The 21,458-nt window shown below is 42.0% G+C and overlaps 1 protein-coding gene and 1 long non-coding RNA gene across 3 annotated transcripts in view; one reads left to right on the forward strand and one right to left on the reverse strand.

Annotated features, from left to right (window-relative positions):
- Positions 1-21,458, reverse strand: part of LOC109891153 (solute carrier family 12 member 5) — a 314,019-nt gene that overhangs the window by 230,484 nt on the left and 62,077 nt on the right. The gene's annotated exons all lie outside the window — the stretch shown is intronic.
- LOC116374443 (uncharacterized) lies at positions 5,982-20,048 on the forward strand. Its single transcript, XR_004210368.1, has 3 exons — positions 5,982-6,167; positions 19,365-19,470; positions 19,593-20,048. It is a non-coding gene; the product is annotated as an uncharacterized LOC116374443 (long non-coding RNA).

Here is a 21,458-nt window from a genome sequence, read left to right on the forward strand (position 1 = left end):
TTACCCACAACAATGAGACTACAAGGAGGAGGTGAGGGCACTCAGTGTGGTGTCAGGAAAACAACCTCTCACTCAACGTCAACAAAACAAAGGAGATGATCGTGGACTTCAGGAAACAGCAGAGGGAGCACCCCCCTATCCACATCGATGGGACAGCAGTGGAGAAGGTGGAAAGTTTTATGGTCCACCCACAGAGACAGTGTGGTGAAGAAGGTGCAACAGTGCCTCTTCAACCTCAGGAGGCTGATGAAATTTTGCCTGTCATGTAAAGCCCTCACAAACTTTGACAGATGCACAATTGAGAGTGTCCTGTCAGGCTGTATCACCGCCTGGTACGGCAACTGCACCACCCTCAACCGCAAGGCTCTCCAGAGGCTGGTGTGGTCTGCACAACGCCTCACAGTGGGCAAACTACCTGCCGTTCAGGACACTTACAGCATCCGATGTCACAGGAAGGCCAAAAAGTTCATCAAGGACAACAACCACCCAAGCCACTGCCTGTTCACCCTGCTAACATCCAGAAGGCGAGGTCAGTACAAGTGCATCAAAGCAGAGACTGAAAAACAGCTTCTATCTCAAGGCCATCAGACTTTTAAACAGCCACCACTAACACAGAGAGGCTGCTGCCTACATACAGACTTGAATCATTGGCCACGTCAATAAATGGATCACTAGTCACTTTAAATAATGCCACTTTAATCATGTTTACATATCTTACATTACTTAACTCATATGTATACACTGTATTTTATACCATCTTGCCTATGTCGCTCGGTCATCGCTCATGCATATATGTATATGTACAGTACATATTCTTATTCCATCCCTTTAGATGTGTGTGTATTAGGTAGTTGTGGAATTGTTAAGATTACTTGTTAGAAATTACTGCACTGTTGGAACTAGAAGCACAAGCATTTCGCTACACTCGCATTAACATCTGCTAACCATGTGTATGTGACCAATAACATTTGATTTGAATGTGGCTGGGTTACAAACTGAGTCTTTAAATCAAGTTTAAAAGAGAAGTAGCAGTATGTATTCCAAGAGTGTTGAGCAGACAGAACAACAAAGCACATGCCACACTACACAAGCATATAATTTAACAAAGAGAGAAACCATTCATTATTAATGCATAAAACAAAATAATTTCCACATTCAATCAAATCATACATGTGGCAATGGCATGGATATCCCACAAATCGTTCCACACCTATTTCTCTTCTATAACGAAACAACCAACTGGCAAGTCTTCAAACAACTCCATATTAGTTGGCAACTTAACTAGCACATCATACAGTATACATCTCTCTCCCAGCAGCATGCACGTTCCTTAGCTAGCATCTTCAAAAACACATCCAACCATCACATTGACAGAGCTTCCTGAGGTTGTTTCCCCCCCACATGATAATTATATCCATTGGCCACCAACCATACAGGAGGAGCTGGGCTCCTCTTATGTCATTGTAAACAAACACAAAACGACGATATTCCCCCCCATAAGGCTTCATCTCACGTAAGCTTGAAAGGAGGAGGGAACAGCCAATCTCGTGATGTGTGAGCGTGAGTGGAAATGAAGCGGTGACGGTTAGCTAGACGCCCCCCCCTATAGTGTTACCTGTATTGAGGAGAAGCACCTGTGATCCTCTCTCCCAGACACTGAGTCAGGTCAGAGAGATAAAGAGAGAGAGAGGGGGGGGGGGGGGGGGGGGGGGGGGGAAGAGGGAGAGAAAGAGAGACAGAGAGACTACATAAAGACCAGTGAGTTTTACTCTTTACTCTGGCTATTAACACCTCACATGGAGACGTGTGTGAAAAGCCAATGGATGTAATTCCACATTTGTTGATACATTTCAACCAACAACAACTGGGGAATACCTCTTTGACCCAAATTCATTATGTTTTCTTTGGAGATGGTGGAAATGTATTAGAATTGAAAACACCTTCTTTTCTCTGAGGGGAAGAATTTCACTGTCACCTTTTGCCCGTGGTTGTTAAAAGTAAATAAGTTATTAAATTAGGAACCTACAACCATACGTCGGACCCAATCTTGTCATAAAACCTATAAAATCAAATCAAATCAAATTTTATTTGTCACATACACATGGTTAGCAGATGTTAATGCGAGTGTAGCGAAATGCTTGTGCTTCTAGTTCCGACAATGTAGTAATAACGAACAAGTAATCTAACTAACAATTCCAAAAAAACTACTGTCTTATACACAGTGTAAGGGGATAAGGAATATGTACATAAGGATATATGAATGAGTGATGGTACAAAGCAGCATAGGCAAGATACAGTAGATGATATCGAGTACAGTATAACATATGAGATGAGTATGTAAACAAAGTGGCATAGTTAAAGTGGCTAGTGATACATGTATTACATAAGGATGCAGTCGATGATATAGAGTACAGTATATACATATGCATATGAGATGAATAATGTAGGGTAAGTAACATTATATAAGGTAGCATTGTTTAAAGTGGCTAGTGATATATTTACATAATTTCCCATCAATTCCCATTATTAAAGTTGCTAGAGTTGAGTCAGTGTCATTGACAGTGTGTTGGCAGCAGCCACTCAATGTTAGTGGTGGCTGTTTAACAGTCTGATGGCCTTGAGATAGAAGCTGTTTTTCAGTCTCTCGGTCCCAGCTTTGATGCACCTGTACTGACCTCGCCTTCTGGATGACAGCGGGGTGAACAGGCAGTGGCTCGGGTGGTTGATGTCCTTGATGATCTTTATGGCCTTCCTGTAGCATCGGGTGGTGTAGGTGTCCTGGAGGGCAGGTAGTTTGCCCCCGGTGATGCGTTGTGCAGACCTCACTACCCTCTGGATAGCCTTACGGTTGAGGGCGGTGCAGTTGCCATACCAGGCGGTGATACACCCCGCCAGGATGCTCTCGATTGTGCATCTGTAGAAGTTTGTGAGTGCTTTTGGTGACAAGCCGAATTTCTTCAGCCTCCTGAGGTTGAAGAGGCGCTGCTGCGCCTTCTTCACGATGCTGTCTGTGTGAGTGGACCAATTCAGTTTGTCTGTGATGTGTATGCCAAGGAACTTAAAACTTGCTACCCTCTCCACTACTGTTCCATCGATGTGGATAGGGGGGTGTTCCCTCTGCTGTTTCCTGAAGTCCACAATCATCTCCTTAGTTTTGTTGACGTTGAGTGTGAGGTTATTTTCCTGACACCACACTCCGAGGGCCCTCACCTCCTCCCTCAAGCCTACCACTGTTGTGTCGTCCGCAAACTTGATGATTACAGTACCAGTCAAAAGTTTGGACACCTACTCATTCAAGGGTTTTTCTTTATTTTTCCTATTTTCTACATTGTAGAATAATAGTGAAGACATCAAAACTATAAAATAACACATGTGGAATAATGTGGTAAATATTTTGCCTTGATGACAGCTTTGGGAATAGTGATGCAGTCATTGTGTCTCTTTCTTCTCACATCTAACTTCATCTTCCTTGCACGTATATCTATAGTAGTCAGCGTTTATGTGTATATTCGTAGGATCATAAACATGGCATTGCCTTCTTTGTTGACAAGGATTAGAATCGAAAGACATGAAACGCTTGACTGGGTCTCTATTGTGGTTGTGAAAACCTTATAAGATTGACCTGGTGATAGGATTTGGCCCCAGATAATATTCCCATCAACCACATCAGTCACCTCTCCCCTCTTTTTCTCTCCATGTCTATTTATTCATTTTTCATTTCGGGTGTATCTACAAATGGAATTTCTCAACAATCTAGCATGAATCTAGTACAATCTAGAACCAGAGAAAGGATACCGAATGTAAAGATGTGTCACGACTTCCGCCGAAGTTGGCTCCCCTGCCTGTTCGGGCGGTGCTCGGCGGTCGTCGTCACCATCCTACTAGCCACTACCAATCCCTTTTTCGTTTGTCTGTTGGTATTGTCTTATTAGTTTCACCTGTGTGTATTTGAGTTTAATTAGCGTCCTTATATATAGTAGGTTGTCCTGCCCTTGTTTTGTGCGGGATTGTTTTTGTTACTCTGTTGTATGGTGGATCTTCGTGTGGTTATTCTCCGGACTATTTTGGTCCTGTGTTTGGGCTGGTCAATTGTATACTGGCGTGTGTGTTGGCGTGACCGTTTTTGTGCGCCGGAGAATAAATTGACAATCTACTGAACCCTGCTCTCTGCGCCTGATTCCACCCACCATTCCTAGTAAATCGTGACAAGATGTTAACGCAAAGCTTTTAAAGATACAACTGATAATTCATAAAAACACAAAGTTATGACCGACAAAAATATAAACACATGTAAAGTATTGGTCCCATGTTTCATGAGCTGAAAAAATGATCCCAGAAAACTTCCATATACACAAAAAGCTTATTTCTCTCAAATGTTGTGCACAAATTCGTTTATATCCCTATTAGTGAGCATTTCTCCTTTGCCAAGATATTCAATCCACCTGACAGGTGTGGTATATCAAGAAGCTGATTAAACAGCATGATCATTACACCCTAAAATGCGCAGTTTGTCAAAAACCACAATGCCACAGATGTCTCAAGTTTTGATGGAGCACGCAATTGGCATGCTGACTACAGGAATGGTCCCCAGAGCTGTTGCCAGAGAATTTAATGTTAATTTCACAGACATACTGTGATGATATCCTGAAGCCCATTGTCGTGCCATTCATCTGCCGCCATCACCTCATGTTTCAGCTGAAAATGGCCTGCATACTCACCAGACATGTCACCACTCATAGAGCAAGTTTGGGATGCTCTGGATCGGCGTGTACGACAGCGTGTTCCAGTTCCCGCCAATATCCAGGAACTGCGCAGAGCCATTGAAGAGGAGTGGGACAACATTCCACATGCCACAATACACAGTCTGATCAACTCTGCGAAGGGGATGTTGTGCTGCATGAGGCAAATGGTGCTCACACCATATACTGACTGGTTTTCTGATCCACACCCATACTTTTTTTAAGGTATCTGTGACCAATAGATTCCCACTCATGTCAAATCCATCAATTAGGGCCTAACGAATTTATTTCAATTGACTAATTTCCTTATAAGAACTGTAACTCAGACAAATCTTTGAAATTATTGCATGTTGCGTTCATATTTTTATCAGTATATGTTGTGGACACTCAAGACTATAAATGCACTTCAGAAGGAGGGAGACAGATGGGAACGATTTGTAGAGGCTGAGAAGCGAGATCAAAACAGAAGACAGAAAAAACAAAGTAGAAAAGGAAAGGAGATCTTATAATACTGTATAATTACACTAATATATAGAGGGTATAAATGTTTAATAACATACTGCTGCCAGCCATAGGCTAAGCATCTGTGTAGTCATGGTAGAACCCATCAGTATGGGACAGTTTATGGTGTGTGTAATTGCTGTAACCATAATGTGGATGATTGAGGCTGTTTTGTCCTTGTGACTTTATTTCAATATAAAGCTTTTACTGAAAACAATAAAACGTGCTATAATTGTATTGTCAACGAGTGAGTGATTTATATGGCTTGGTTATTCAACCTGGCTTGGGTCACCACTCTGTGCCAACAACTATCCTTTGAATAGAAAATAAATGAACATTTGGACTGAGGATAACTAATATGGAAGGCGGAAGAGAGTGGGGATTGAGGAGGAGGATGTGAAGAGAGAGTAGAAGAAGAGAAGCGAATCACAAGGGAGAAAATGGGAGATGAGAGAGAGAGAGAGAGGGGAGAGAGAGAGAGGAGAGAGAGAGGGAGAGAGAGAGAGAGGGAGAGAGAATGTAATCCATGATACAGATGGATAAAGGCTTGCTGTGTCGAACAGCAGGGGACTAGGGATGAGGTAAATGAGCAGGGACTGCTGGGTATAAATAGCTTGGGGAAGCGGGGCAGGAGTCCTGCATGATGAATAATACGGGGGGGGGGCACTGGGAGTGGTGGTGGAGGACACGGGATGGAAGTAAGGGACAGATACCACAGTACAGCAACATACCAAATTGACTGAAAAACTGCGCAAAAGTGGGCATGCCGGCTTAATGACTGACATTTTGTGTGCAATGTGGGAATCTCTGTCCAAGTAGTGTGTGACTAGATTGTGGGTTCTTTTTTTCTTCTTTTTTTTAGGTTGTGGCTTCTAGGTGAAGTGACAGAAGTATGGAGCTCCTGTATCTCCCACAGAGCTGGGTGATGTAAGCACTTTCATCTATGAAATATTTACACGGCAGGGCATACTGTATACGCTTCGGAGTGGTTGTGGAGTTTGGGCAGAAAGGCATCGGGATGAAAGGGAAAGGGGGATACCTAGTCAGTTGTACAACTGAATGCCTTTAACTGAAACGTGTCTGCATTTAACCCAACCCCTATGAATCAGAGAGGTGCAGGGGGCTGCCTTAATCGACATCCACGAGACAACAGCCATCTGCAATGAGTGTAAAATACTTACTGCTATCAAAAGACTGTCCACTTTCTGCACGTGCCTTTCTGGGTCTGTGGCATTGACCGTGCTTCTTGCCTACGTTGTGTTACAATGTAACGTTGCTACCTAGTCGGGGTCGAATTTTCACTCTCATAAATTGGAACTAGGAAACCTCTCTACATGGTCTTCAAGCATTAAAAACCCAGTTGGAGACACGTGTGTAACCCATCTTTATTGTTCAGCTGTAGCTTTGCCCTTAGACTGTTAACATATAACACACAGCAACGGTCCCATTTGGTCTGATGTTCCCTCAGCATACGCTATGTCTTGAAAGAATTCTGGCCCCGTAAGCTCCTTCCTTGATGAGTGGTCAGTCCACTTCACTTTCGATGAGGAAGCACGAAGCAGCCATCTTGAATACCCACTGGCAAAAGAAAATGAGAGTCTAATCTAGAGATAAAATATATTCTAATTTCTAGTTTCAATGACAACAATGTACTTCAGTATCTTGGTCTTAGAAAAATAAAATGTATTGCTACCACTTAAATTACATTGCCATATAAATTCGACCTGTTTTGCTTTGAGTAAAATTATACTGAAATGTTACAGAACAACTCAATGCCAGACACTATCCAATAACATTGTTTCCCGATATTATGACAACGGGTATGGAATTTGTCTCCCTTTAAACCTGATCTAGTCAATAAGTGGTGGTGCTGTAGCACTGGCTCAGTAAGGGGATCTGAGTGAGCTGCTATCGAGATTCTTTCCCCCTCAGGCCCCATTGTAATAGATAAAGACCATGGCGGTGTCCAAAATGGCAACCTACACTGAGTGTACAAAACATTAGGAACTTTCCATGACAAAGACTGACCAGGTGAATCCAATCAGGGTAGATGAAGGGGAGGAGACAGGTTAAAGAAGTATTTTTAAGCTTTGAGACAATTGAGACATGCATTGTGTGTGTGCCATTCAGAGGGTGAAGGGGCAAGACCAAAGATTTAAATGCCTTTGAATGGGGTATGGTAGTAGTTGCCAGGCGCACCGGTTTGAGTGTGTCAAGAACTGCAATGCTGCTGGGTTTTTTACGACCGGGTCGAGAATGTATTTGCTGCACCTGTGAGAGCCTCTGGGGTAAACACTGTAACGACCACTCTAATGCCTGGGAGTGGAGACCCGACCCCTACCCCCTCTCTGGGTTTCACTCTGAAACTCTCTGGGGTCACGCGTGGAGTATTGCGCGAGTGGAGAGAGAGAGAGGACAAAAAAGAGAGAGAGAACAAAAAAAGAGAGATTGAAAGAAAGATATAGAACGAAAGAGAGAGTGAGACCAAATATTTCGTGGCACATGTGGTTCTGGCACTGGCACTGCTATGTACTATATGGCCCAAATCTGGATAGAATTAGGAATATGTGGCATTTTGCCCACGGGCTAGCTTTGCTAGCATCCAAATTACTGGGCAAGGTCTGGCCTTTCATGGCGAGTGGTGCAAACTCTTCTCATCATGACACCTACAAACGTCAGCATCATAGCCTACCCTACACACTCTTCTAACCCTTAGGTTAGAGGAGATCTGAAATCATTGATCATTTTCAACAAGAAGCACAATTTCTATTTCTGCAATACATTTTATCCTTTGAGGATCACCGGTCAAATCTCAGTGGTAGTTTTGCATGTTTCTAAAGTTGCTGTTAACCCTGAAGGTTTGGCACAGGATGTTTCCATGAAATGACTATAACGTTTTCATATATGGCAATAGTGTATGTCTATTGGAAACTTTACCTAGCGTTGTAGGAATGTTCAGTTTGTCGGGAATGTCTGCCGTAAGAAACCAGAACATTTTAAATTGTACATGTAAATATGATGTCTTTTTAAGGAGCTGTAGAGAAAGAAGGCTCCCCCCCACATTTGCATGTGCTCCTAACCTCCCCCAGGCTGTAGTTAGGCATCAAGCCATGCACAACCGCCTGTTCCACATATCTGACACACACACCCACACACATACACACAAACACCCACACACACTCGCAAGGAGAATGAAAGATGGAGGGGAGGACATTCAGGCAAGCAAATATTTCGACACACTTATTATTTATAGATAGCTTTAGCATTCTTCCAAAACATGGGGTGGATGATGAATTTATCAGCATGTAAGCAGTTTATAAAAATGGCCAGATACAATTGCTTTGTTTACTGTTATTTGTACAAAGACAAAATAAGCAAAACTTTCAAGAGTTCATGCCGTGAAGCTCTAGGTGCTAAAAACAAACACAACCTTTATGCGTCGCTAGCGAGCTCATAACAAATGTGTCTCCTTATGAACACCAATCAGAATATGGAGAGGTCCACACAGCTGGGGGCGCCGTGCCCAATTGCAAACATCCACCATCCCCCTGCCCAGTGGATTGTGTGTACGGCGTGCCGCGAGTAGCCTCACGCCATATTAGCTGACCCCCACCATTCAAAAAACACATTAAAAAATCACATTGAAAGAACATACTGTATATACACTGAACAAAAATCTACACGCAACATGCAACAATTTTTGAAGATTTTACTGAGTTTCGCTTCATATAAGGAAATTTAAATAAATAAATTAGGCCCTAATCTATGTATTTCACATGATTGGGAATACAGATAAGCATCTGCTGGTCACACATACCTTTAAAAAAGGAAGGGGCGTAGATCAGAAAACCAGTCAGTATCTGGTGTGACCACCATTTGCCTAATGCAGCGCAACATCGCATTCACATAGAGTGGAATTTTGTCCCACTCCTCTTCAATGGCTGTGCGCAGTATCTGGATATTGGCGGGAACTGGAACACGCTGTCGTAGACATCGATCCAGAAATCCAAAACATTTTCAATGGGTGACATGTTTGGTGAGTATGCAGGCCATGGAAGAACTGGGACATTTTCAGCTTCTAGGAATTGTGTACAGATCCTTACAGCATGGGGCAGTGCATTTTCATGCTGAAAAATTAGGTGAAGGCACCAAATGAACGGCACGACAATGGGCCTCAGGATCTCGTCACGGTCTCTCAGTGCGTTCAAATTTGCCATCGATAAAAGTTGTCCGGAGCTCATGTCTGCTCATACCATAACCCCACCGCCACCCTGGGGCACTCTGTTCACAATGTTGACATCAGCAAACCGCTCGCCCACACGACACCATACATGCTGGCTGCCATCTGCAATCCACTCGCTACAGCTGAAATCGCTGATTCTTCCGTGAAGAGCACACTTCTCCAACGTGACAATGGCCATCGAAGATGAGCATTTGCCCACTGAAGTCGGTTACGACGCTGAACTACAGTCAGGGCAAGACCTTGGTGATGACGATGAGCATGCAAACTGTTTTCTTCAGTTGTGCAAACCCACAGTGTCATCAGCTGCCCGGGTGGCTAGTCTCAGACGATCCCGCAGGTGTGAAGGTCCTGGGTTGGCGTGGCTACACATGGTCTGTGGTTCTGAGGCTGGTTGAACATACTGCCATATTCCCTAAAAAGACATTGGAGGAGGCTTATGGTAGAGAAATTAACATTTAATTCTCTGGCAACAGCTATGGTGGACATTCCAGCAGTCAGCCTGCCAACTGTACGCTCCCTCAAAACTGGAGACATCTGTGGCACAGGATATTGTCACAGGATATTGTCATTACATTTATTTGTCACAGGATTATTATTACATGTTCAAGCTACATCCGGTCTCTGATCCAGGGACCGACCAGGACCCACCCTACTTAGCTTCAGAGGCAAACCAGCAGTGGGATGCAGGGTACTATGTCACTTGAATGAATGTGCCAGAACTTGTAACTGGAAAAAAGGCACCAAATGAAAAGGCCAGGGTAACATTACCAAAGATAGGGAAAATTGCAGGAAAGATGGAGGCATTTAATTTAATTGCGTTATACATATACAGTGCAAACCACTTCCCTTCTTGTTAAATTACAGCCTTATTTAAAAATGGATTAAATAAAAACATTTCCACATCAATCAACACACAATACTCCAAACAGGTTTTATACATTTTTGCTGAAGTATAACCCCCCCCCCTTAGAAATACCTTATTTACATAAGTATTCAGAGCCTTTGCTATGAGACTCGAAATTGAGATCAGGTGCATCCTGTTTCCATTGATCATCCTTGAGATGTTTCTACAACTTGATTGGAGTCCACCTGTGGCAAATTCAATTGATTGGACATGATTTGGAAAGGCACACACCTGTCTATATAAGGTCCCACAGATGACAGTGCTTGTCAGAGGAAAAACCAAGCCATGAGGTTGAAGGATTTGTCCGTAGAGCTCTGATACAGGATTGTATCAAGGCACAGATCTGGGGAAGGGCCTAAAAAAATGTCGGCATCATTGAAGTTCCCCAAGAACACAGTGGCCTCCATCATTCTTAAATGGAAGAAGAACCACCAAGACTCTCCCTAGAGCTGGCCGCCTGGCCAAACTGAGCAATCTGGGGAGAAGGGCCTTGGTCAGGGAGGTAATCAAGAACCTGATGGTTACTCTGACAGAGCTCCAGAGTCCCTCTGTGGAGATGGGAGAACCTTCCAGAAGGACAACCATCTCTGCAGCACTCCACCAATCAGACCTTTATGGTAGAGTGGCCAGACGGAAGCCACTACTCAGTAAAAGGCACATGACAGCCCACTTGAAATTTGCCAAAATGCACCTAAAGGATACTCCGACCAGGAGAGAAAAGATTCTCTGGTCTGATGAAGCCAAGATTGAACTCTTTGGCCTGAATGCCAAGCATCAAGGAAACCTGGCACCATCCCTACGGTGGAGTATGGTGGTGGCAGCATCATGCTGTGAGGATGTATTTCAGCAGAATGAACTGGGAGACTAGTCAGGATCGAGGGAAAGAAGAACGGAGCAAAGTACAGAGAGATCCTTAATGAAAACCTGCTCCAGAGTGCTCACGACCACAGACTGGGTTGAAGGTTCACCTTCCAACAATACAACGACCCTAAGCACACAGTAAAGACAACGCAGAAGAGGCTTCTGAATGTCTCTGAATGTCCTTGAGTGGCCCAGAGCCCGGAATTGAACCCGATCAAACATCTCTGGAGAGACCTGAAAATAGCTGTGCAGTGACACTCCCCATCCAACCTGACAGAGCTTGAGATGATCTGCAGAGAAGAAGTGGAGAAACTCCCCAAAAACAGGTGTGCCATGCTTGTAGCGTCATACACTCGCGGCTGTAATTGCTGCCAAAGGTGCTTCAACAAAGTACTCAGTAAAGGGTCTGAACACTTATGTAAATGTCATATTTCAGTTTTTTATTTTTAATACATTTGCAAAAATTTCTAAAAGAATAAGGCTGTAACGTAACAAAATGTGAAAAAGTCAAGTGGGTCTGAATACTTTCCGAATGCACTGTAATTGTCACGACTTCTGCCGAATTGGTCCCTCTCCTTGTTCGGGCGGCGTTCGAAGTCACCGACCTTCTAGCCATCGCTGATCCACTTTTCATTTTCCATTGGTTTTGTCTTGTCTTCCATCACACCTGGTTCCAATTCCATCAAATACATGCTGCGTATTTAACCCTTTGTTCCCCCCATGTCCTTGTCGGTAATTGTTTCTTGTAGTGCTTATGCACGGTATGCTGGTATTTACCGGGTTTTGTTTGACCCATTTATTGTATTGTTCTGTTGACAGTGGTTTATGGATATTAAATGACACCGTTGTAAATCAGTTGTCGCTCTCCTGCGCACGACTTCTCTGCCACCAGTACGCACTTCACTACAGTAATAACACTAATACTCTATTAAAGGTGTTTAAAGTGGCAATCCTTAATTGAAACTTTAACAAAGCGCGCCTCCCACCACAGTTTCGTTAAAAAGTTGAGCGATGGGGTTACCATCTAAATTGCAGTTCCACATGAAAAACAATCACGTGAGATTTTTTCACATGTGAAACGGCAAATGTTATTTTCACATGTGAATATGCAATTCCACATGTGAAAGTTTTCTTACATGTGAACAGGGGAGAAAGTAGAAAAATGTATGGGTCTACAATTACACATAGAATCCCTAATAATTCAAAATGATCTCTGTGGGCCTGGTCGTTTAACTTTTAAAATGTATTACTTTTTATTGTGGCATCAACACAACAAGTCCTGATGTTTTCATCTGATTGTCAAACAATCACTTTAAAGGGCTCATTTACTGGGCTACCCGTGTACATTCATCCACTCGCAACATATTTCCAGACTCCAAACACTGGTGAATGGAAAGATTTATTTGTTACACAAAACACCAAAAAGTGTAATGACATTTGCGGATTGTCATTAGGACAGAATTTATGCGTCCACTGGTATCACCTAATCATCTCAGCCTTTTCAAATTGTCAGTGTTCATGCCTCTGACATGCGGTAATGTAAAAAAAAGTGGTGTAATAGCCTACAGTTTTATTGACATTTTGTTTTAATTATTGCGATATGCTCATGTTTTACCGTTTTTTTAAGTGGACCTGCAAATTTGATTTTTTCACATGGTTGATTTTCACATTTTAACTTGCAATTCCACACGTGAAAAACGTTCACATGTGAAACTGCAAGTGAAATGGGGGCGCACATGTGAAATTGCAAATTTGACGTGTTTTAAAAAAATGTACGGGCAGAACATCAAATCCTCCGCAGCAATTCCGCTAGCTGCTCCAAATACCAATCAGGGACTGCTGGTTGCCTTGGCAACAGCACTCCTCTCCAAAATAGCAAGCAGCGGGCCTGCCAGTCTCGTTTTTCTCTCTCTCGCTTTCCTTTTTCTCCCTCTCTTCCTTTTGCTCCCATGCTCTTCTTTTTGAAGTCCAGCCCTCCTCTGCTACTCTCCTCACCCAGGTGACTGGAATGGGATGCTGAGTGTGGCGTTGGTTAAGAGGCCCTCGCGGCCAGGGAATTAGGTTTAAAGGCCCGATGCTTATCATGCTCATCGAGGCCTGAGGCTGACTGATTTGAATTGACAGAATGAAAACATGGGAATTTGGCTTCCATATTTTCCCCAATATGCGGGCAGGCATGGGCTTCCTGTGCACGAACACCTACCCATTTACACTCTCACTCGCCAAGAGTCCTTTTGGGTGTTGGTATATAAAAATAAAAAAATTTGTCTTTGATGTTCTGAACCCAGTGCCACCAAGACGTCGTGATGTTGTCAAGTTCACCACCTCTCACCCCTACCCTATTCGTTGGTCTGCCCTGCCAGGTTGTGCCTTTTTTCCAGTCTGCCCTGTAGGCTACAGCGATTGCACATGGCAGGTATCCAAACATGAATTGCTTGAGATGTGACTGGTTGAGTGTGCGTAGCAAGCTACCTAGTTTAAATATCAACAGTACTATCACAGCAGCATAACATGTGATATCCTCTGATTTAGGCTACGTCATCATCAATATTCGGTTGGTTGGATGGTTGGTTGGTTGATAGCCTACGCACAGCAACACTTCATAATTTATTTCATTATAGAATCATAGCGGCATGAAGGGTGCTGGAGGAGATGCAGCACCCCTGATGAATTGATATTAATGTGCCAAAGTTATAGAATTACTGCTGTCTGTTCAGAAGTAAATGAAATAGCCTATTACACCATGAGTATGCCTATAATTTAGCCTCAGAGGATCAATATCTTATTTTAGCCTAGCTGTGGATTGTGTGTAGCTCAATAATAAGTAATGGCCTAGAGTCAGGAACGCGCTACTGATAAACAGGCTTTTCGCTAAATGTTCAAATACAATCGCTGGGAAAACACAGGTTGGAAAGCAAATGGCTCCTGCTAAAAAAAGAAGACTAAGCTGTCTGCTGTAGAATACTTTTTTTTATCAACTTCCAAATAGGCCTAGAGAGCGAACATTGTTCTACAAAGTTTTTTTAAAAACAAAATAAAACAAGTTATCTGAGCATCATTGGGTGAGTCAGTGAAACTGGAAAGCTTTTAAGGACTATAATTTCCTCATATTGTACAATGTGTCTCCACACACCTAGGCCTAGGCTATAGACCGATTCATTTTTATTGATCTCAGATTCTCAGTTTGTCAAAGTAGTTTGAGGTACCTCATTTGTGAGGTATTAAAACAGATTCTGCCAAAATCTCCAGACTCCAGCCATGTAAAAAATAATATAGAATTGTATGAAATGCTTTTGAAAAAACAACAACATTTCCCTGTGGTACAGAGGTCTAGCACTGCATCTCAGTGCAAAAGGCATCACTACATTCTCTGATTCAGATGTATCACATCTGGCCGTGATTGGGAGTCCCATAGGGCGGCCAAACTCGAACGACGCTGGGCCGTCATTGTAAATAAGAATCTGTTCTTAATTGACTTGCCTAGTTAAATAAAGGTTCAAACCTGTCTGGGAACAATTTTCTGCTAGCGGAAACCCTCGCCAACAGCCAATGAAATTGTAGGGCGCCAAATGCAAATCAACAGAAATCTCATAAATCAAATTTCTCAAACATACAGGTATTAGGCACCATTTTAAAGATACAATTCTCGTTAATCCAGCCACAGTGTCTGATTTAAAAAATGCTTTACAGCGAAAGCTCCACAAACGATTATGTTAGGTCACCACCAAGTCACAGAAAAACTCTGCCATTATTCAGCCAAAGAGAGGAGTCACAAGAAGCACAAATAGAGATAAAATTAATCACTAACCTTTGATGATCTTCATCAGATGACACTCATAGGACTTCATGTTACACAATACATGTATGTTTTGTTCGATAAAGTGCATATTTATATCCAAAAATCTCATTTTGCATTGGCGCCTTACGTTCAGTAATGTTTTTCTTCCAAAACATGCGGTGATTTTGCAGAGAGCCACATCAATTCACAGAAATACTCATTATAAATGTTGATGTGAATTCAAGTGTTATGCATGGAACTTTAGATAAACTTCTCCTTAATGCTGTGTCAGATTTCAAAAAAACTTTACGGAAAAAGCTTACCATGCAATAATCTGAGTACAGAGCCCAAACCAGCCAAAATAAATATCCGCCATGTTGTGCAGTCAATAATAGATACAATTTAAGACGGGATAAACTGTGTTGAAACCTGGAAGAAAACAAAGTGGAGCGAGCTTTTCAGGTCACGCATCTCTAACAAACAGTACACTTCACTCGACCCTCGTTCTGAACAGGGCTACTTCTTCATTACATTTCTAAAGACTGTTGATATAGTGGAAGCGATAGGAACTGCAAGCAACTGCCTTAGAATTCTAGATTCCCTTTGAAATCCCAGATGGTTTGTCCTCGGGGTTTCGCCTGCCAAATAAGTTATGTTATACTCACAGACATCATTCAAACAGTTTTAGAAACAACTTCAGCGTGTTTTCTATCCACATATACTAATAATATGCATATCCTAGCTTCTTGGCCTGAGTAGAAGCCAGTTTACTTTGGGCACGCTTTTCATCTGGACGTGAAAATACTGCCCCCTAGCCCGAAGAGGTTTTAAAACATGTTGGTATTACAGACTAGGACAGGAAGAGGTTGACAATGTCAGTGAAGACACTTGCAATTTGGTCAGCACATGCTCACAGTACACATCCTGGTAATCGGTCTGGCCCTGCAGCCTTGTGAATGTTGACCTGTTTAAAGGTCTTACTCACATCGGCTGCGGATAGCCTGATCAAACAGTCTTCCGGAACAGCTGGTGCTCTCATGCATGTGTCAGTGTTCTTTGCCTCAAAGCGAGCATAGAAGTAGTTTAGCTCGTGTCACTGGGCAGCTCTCGGTTGTGCTTCCCTTTGTAGTCTGTAATGGTTTGTAAGCCCTGCCACATCTGACGAGTGTCAGAGTCGGTGTAGTACAATTCGATCTTAGTCCTGTATTGACGCTTTGCCTGTTTGATGGTTTGTCGGAGGGCATAACGAGATTTCTTATAAGCTTCTGGGTTAGAGTCCCGCTCTTTGAAAGCGGCAGTTCTATCCTTTAGCTCAGTGCGGATGCTGCCTGTAATCTATGGCTTTTGGATGGGGTATGTATGTACGGTCACTGTAGGGACAACGTCATCGATGCACTTATTGATGAAGCCAATCACTGATGTGGTGTATTCCTTAATGCCATCGGAGGAATCCCGGAACATATTCCAGTCTGTGCTAGCAAAACAGTCCTGTAGTTTAGCAGCTGCTTCCTCTGACCACTTTTTTTATGCCCATGATTTTGGAATGAGATGTTCGACGAGCAGGTGTCCACATACTTTTGGCCATCGAGTGTATCATGAGTTAAAATATCATGAATATTTGTTTGTGATTAGTGAGCGTGTTGTTACAGGAATAAATAGGGCTAAATAGGTGGGGCGCCCCCTGAAAGATATGTGCATGGTCCTGTGTGCGTGACTCATTGACATTATCGTTAAATGTGTGTTGCAATAATGTTTTTTTTTGTGGGAAGTCTCTACATCTATTTGATGAAAGTCTATTGGTAAAAATTCTAAGACATAATGGTATACCACCATAGCAGATGCCTTTATGCTGTGTAGGCCTACAGCTGGCAGTCAATGATAAATAATACAGTATAATACAAGCTGAATACATAGACATTTTCCCGCAATACAATAATAATAATCATGACGCATTGGACATTTCCATCATGCTATTCACAGATTGAAGTAGTACTTACAGTGAAGGGGGACGCAAACGTTCTAATTCACCTTCCTTTTGGTACATTGTGTTTGTTTTAGCACTAAATGACAATAATTGTTTATGACCTCTTTAGAGCGTCCTCTCATACTAATCATGTTCTTTTTTTCAGTTTCATAATTTAACCCTAAAGTAGGCACAGAGGTAACACTTTCAAATAACGCCATGTAATAAACCATTTATAATGGATTATAAATAGTTTATTCATCATTAATCCTTACTCTATTCATAATATGTTTCATATAGGTCCTTATAAACAATTTACTAAGCATTAGTTAAGTCTTTTTGCATGGCCTTACTTAAAGTGTGGGCTATTTATACTTTAGAAATACTTTAGAAATGTTGAGTGGCCAGTGTAATTTCTATGAAAAAGATGAACATGCCATTGGCCGACATTTCAGCAGTACCTGATGACCCTTAAGGTCTGAAAATAGCCTAGAACATATCACTGTTAAATGAATAAGCACACAACACAAGATATTTAAGAAAAAATCAAACTGTTGGAAAACCGTTGCAAAGGAATAAAGAAGAGTTGCAATGTGAATGTATTGCTAATGTTGTCAACCTTTCGAACACAAACTAATCATAAAACAGGGCCAATTTTTCTCTAGTGGATTTTTATTCCTTCATTATCGTTGATTGAGGTAAAACTGTTACATGTATGATTTGCAGGTAGAAATGTTACATGTATAACCTTTAAATGCTTCCAGGCTTTTAACCACAGACCATTCCCACTGGGCACACAATGGTTGAATCAATGTTGTTTCCACATCAATGAAATTATGTTTAACTAGTGTGGAAGATGTTGAATTGACATCTATGCTTAGTTTTCGGCACTTTTGGTGGCACTTTTACTGGGCCTTTGAAGGTAGTGTCTCTTTAAAGTAATGAGAGAGTTCAGTTAAATTATGTCTTCAGATTTTTGTTTCCTTACATCGTAAGCAGTCTATGGACTGCTCTAACCAGTGACTGCAATCCACATGTTGGTTTTAGTACAAAAGTCACTGCCAAGAAACTATCATGTTAGTGTTTCCGGAAGAAAATCCTTATTTTACTCAGCATAGAAGTAACTCATCACACTATTACAACAGTGTGACTGTTTGGGAATAAAATGTGCAATATGTTTCAACATAATCCGTATAGTCTACCAATGGCATGTCAATCTTTTTGTAAGAAATTACACTGGTCACTCAAAAATACATTTATAAAGTATTTATGACAGTATAAAATAGCCCAAAATGTTGAAGAAGCCACAGAAAAAGGCTTAGCTAATGGTAAGTAACTGTACTTATATTAAACATCTTATAGATGGAGGAATTATTTATAAATGATGAATAAACTATTTGCTGTTTTATTATGTGGAGTTATTAGAAGGTGCTACCGCTATTGGTCACTAAAGCCTGTTTAAACCAGTTACATTGCTAGACATACCTTCTGCCTCATTCACTTTCACATCCCACAACATTCTCATCTTCTCTGACTCTCAATTTGGGTGCTTTTTTTTCTGAGGCACTAATCTAATCATGAAGAGGCGTTTGCTGCGAGAACACAGCACTTGTCTTCACTGCCCTCTATGGTCTGATACCGTCAGCACAAATATCAATCAACCGCATCGTGCCCTGTCTCAGGTCTGCTCTGAGAGAGGAAAACCCGAGTCAGAATCAGAGAACATGACTTGTTTAGCATCACACACCGTTTCTGACAAGTACAGTGTTAGTCTTTCATCAAACTTGTAAAAAATTTACTAAACAACTTGGTTACGCCAACCGTGGATAGTGCTGAAGTTGCGGCTTAATCCTTTGGGTAAACTGGGTGGTCAGTTTGATGAAAATCCAGTTGGGGCAAAATGTTAAACCTGCACAGCGTAACTATGTGTGTACAGGTGTTTTTGGAGATCCCTCTGGCAAGAATGCAGTATTTTTTTATTTAGATTTGAACAATGTTAAAGAATTCATTTTGACTATCCTATATTAGCTAGCTAACTGGTGAATAACTGTCGAATTGATTGTTTAGAGCTATGGCTATGAAGATGTGTATTGATTGTGGAAGTGTAATTTTGATTATCATAGCTCTTCATTCATGAAAAATAACCTTGGCTTTGGGCATGCATTTAATCCTTTGCCCTTCTGACTCTTAGCTGTACTAGCTAGCTAATAACATTACTGGCATGGCCCCTTGTTTCTTGAGCACTATGGCTATGAAGTTGTTTATGGATTGTAGAAGTGTTATACTCGAGTCTTCTGCATGAAAATCCGTATTGGTTTTACATGTAGTGAACACAAACAACACAATCCTAATAAGTGTACATATTTATTCTGTAGGATTCCAGTTTCGAAGAGCCGCAGACCGTCCAGAGGCACAGGCAGGGCTGCAGAAAGAATTGGACAGGAAGACCTTGAAAGGGCTGAGAGGCTGGCTGAGATGAAGGTTAGTAAAAAAATCTTTCACCTGTGGTATTGTTTACCTGTTTCACAGCATTATAATCATATCACACAACATTTGGCTGCATTCTGTAATTTCATGTAGCTTTTTCTTTCTCATAACTTCAGGCTAAATTGCAAGTGCTGTCGTTTGAAGAAAGGGGAGAGGTGCTTCCCATCTACCTGGAGTGATTTTTGACATCATGTACCGGAGAGCTATCTCGGGTCTCCGGACAACCTCGCTGGTGCACCTGCATGAATTGCAGCGAGACTCCTGCACCTTACAACACACAACTGCTGCCATTTCACCATTGAAATATTACATGTAATTATTATGTTTACATAACAGGTTAAGACTTTCAACGACTACACTGTACTTTATTCATTGAGGAGACTCTCTCCACGCAGACACACTATTGGTGTGGCACTACTGGTTGTGGCATTTTGTGGTTGGTTTGTTTTGACACCTCCCAACACCCCCCATAACCCCCATCTATGCATGCAACCACTCATTTACACTGTGAGCATTCTTAAAATCTCTAATGTCAAGGAAGTCTCTAGTTTTTGCTTGCCTGAGTTAGAATACCTAATAAAAAGCTGCAGACCATACTATTTACTAAGATCATTTTTTTAATCAATATTTTTTCGTAGTAGTCTATTTACCACTCCAAACTGATGCTGGCACTAAGACCGCACTCAATGAACTGTATAGGGCCATATAAAAATGCACATTCAAAATGCAAAACGGATACAAGGCTCTCCCTTGCCCTCCCTTTGGCAGATGTTTTATTTTTTTATTTAACCTTTATTTAACTAGGCAAGTCAGTGAAGAACAAATTCTTATTTACAATGACGTCCTACCAAAAGGCAAAAGGCCTCCTGCGGGGACGGGGGCTGGGATGAAAAATGTATATAAATATAGGACAAAACACACATCACGACAAGAGAGACAACACTACATAAAGAGAGACCCAAGACAACAACATAGCAAGGCAGCAACACAATATGACAACAACATGGTAGCAGCACAACATGGTAGCAGCACAAAACATGGTAGAAACATTATTGGGCACAGACAACAGCAAGGGGCAAGAAGGTAGCGACAACAATACATCATGCAAAGCAGCCACAACCGTCAGTAAGAGTGTCCATGATTGAGTCTTTGAATGAAGAGGCTGAGATAAAACTGTCCAGTTTGAGTGTTTGTTGCAGCTCGATCCTGTCGCTAACTGCAGCGAACTGAAAAGACGAGCGACCCACGGATGTGTGTGCTTTGGGGACTTTTAACAGAATGTGACTGGTAGAATGGGTGTTGTATGTGGAGGATGAGGGCTGCAGTAGATATCTCAGATAGGGGGGAGTGAGGCCTAAGAGGGTTTTATAAATAAGCATCAACCTGTGGGCCTTGCTACTGTTATGCAGAGATGACCAGTTTACAGAGGAGTATAGAGTGCAGTGATAAGTCCTATAAGAAGCATTGGTGGAAAATCTGATGGCCGAAAGTTAAGGAAAATAGCCGCTCAACAGCACCCTTATCTGCCGATCTATAAATTATGTCTCCGTAATCTAGCATGGGTAGGATGGTCATCTGAATTAGGGTTATTTTGGCAGCTGGGGTGAAAGAGGAGAGATCACGATAGAGGAAACCAAGTCTAGATTTAACTTTAGCCTGCAACTTTGATATGTGCTGAGAGAAGGACAGTGTACTGTCTAGCCATACTCCCAAGTAATTGTATGAGGTTACTACCTCAAGCTCTAAACCCTCTGAGGTAGTAATCGCACCTGTAGGGAGAGGTGTATTCTTCTTACCAAACCACATGACCTTTGTTTTGGCGGTGTTCAGGACAAGGTTAAGGGTAGAGAAGCCTTGTTGGACACTAAGAAATCTTTGTTGTAGAGCTTTTAACACAAAATCCGGGGAGGGGCCAGCTGAGTATAAGACTGTATCATCTGCATTTAAATGGATGAGAGAGCTTGTTATTTCTTCGTCATTTG

The sequence above is a fragment of the Oncorhynchus kisutch genome, linkage group LG1, assembly GCF_002021735.2.
Source record: "Oncorhynchus kisutch isolate 150728-3 linkage group LG1, Okis_V2, whole genome shotgun sequence".
NCBI classification, from domain to species: domain Eukaryota; kingdom Metazoa; phylum Chordata; class Actinopteri; order Salmoniformes; family Salmonidae; genus Oncorhynchus; species Oncorhynchus kisutch.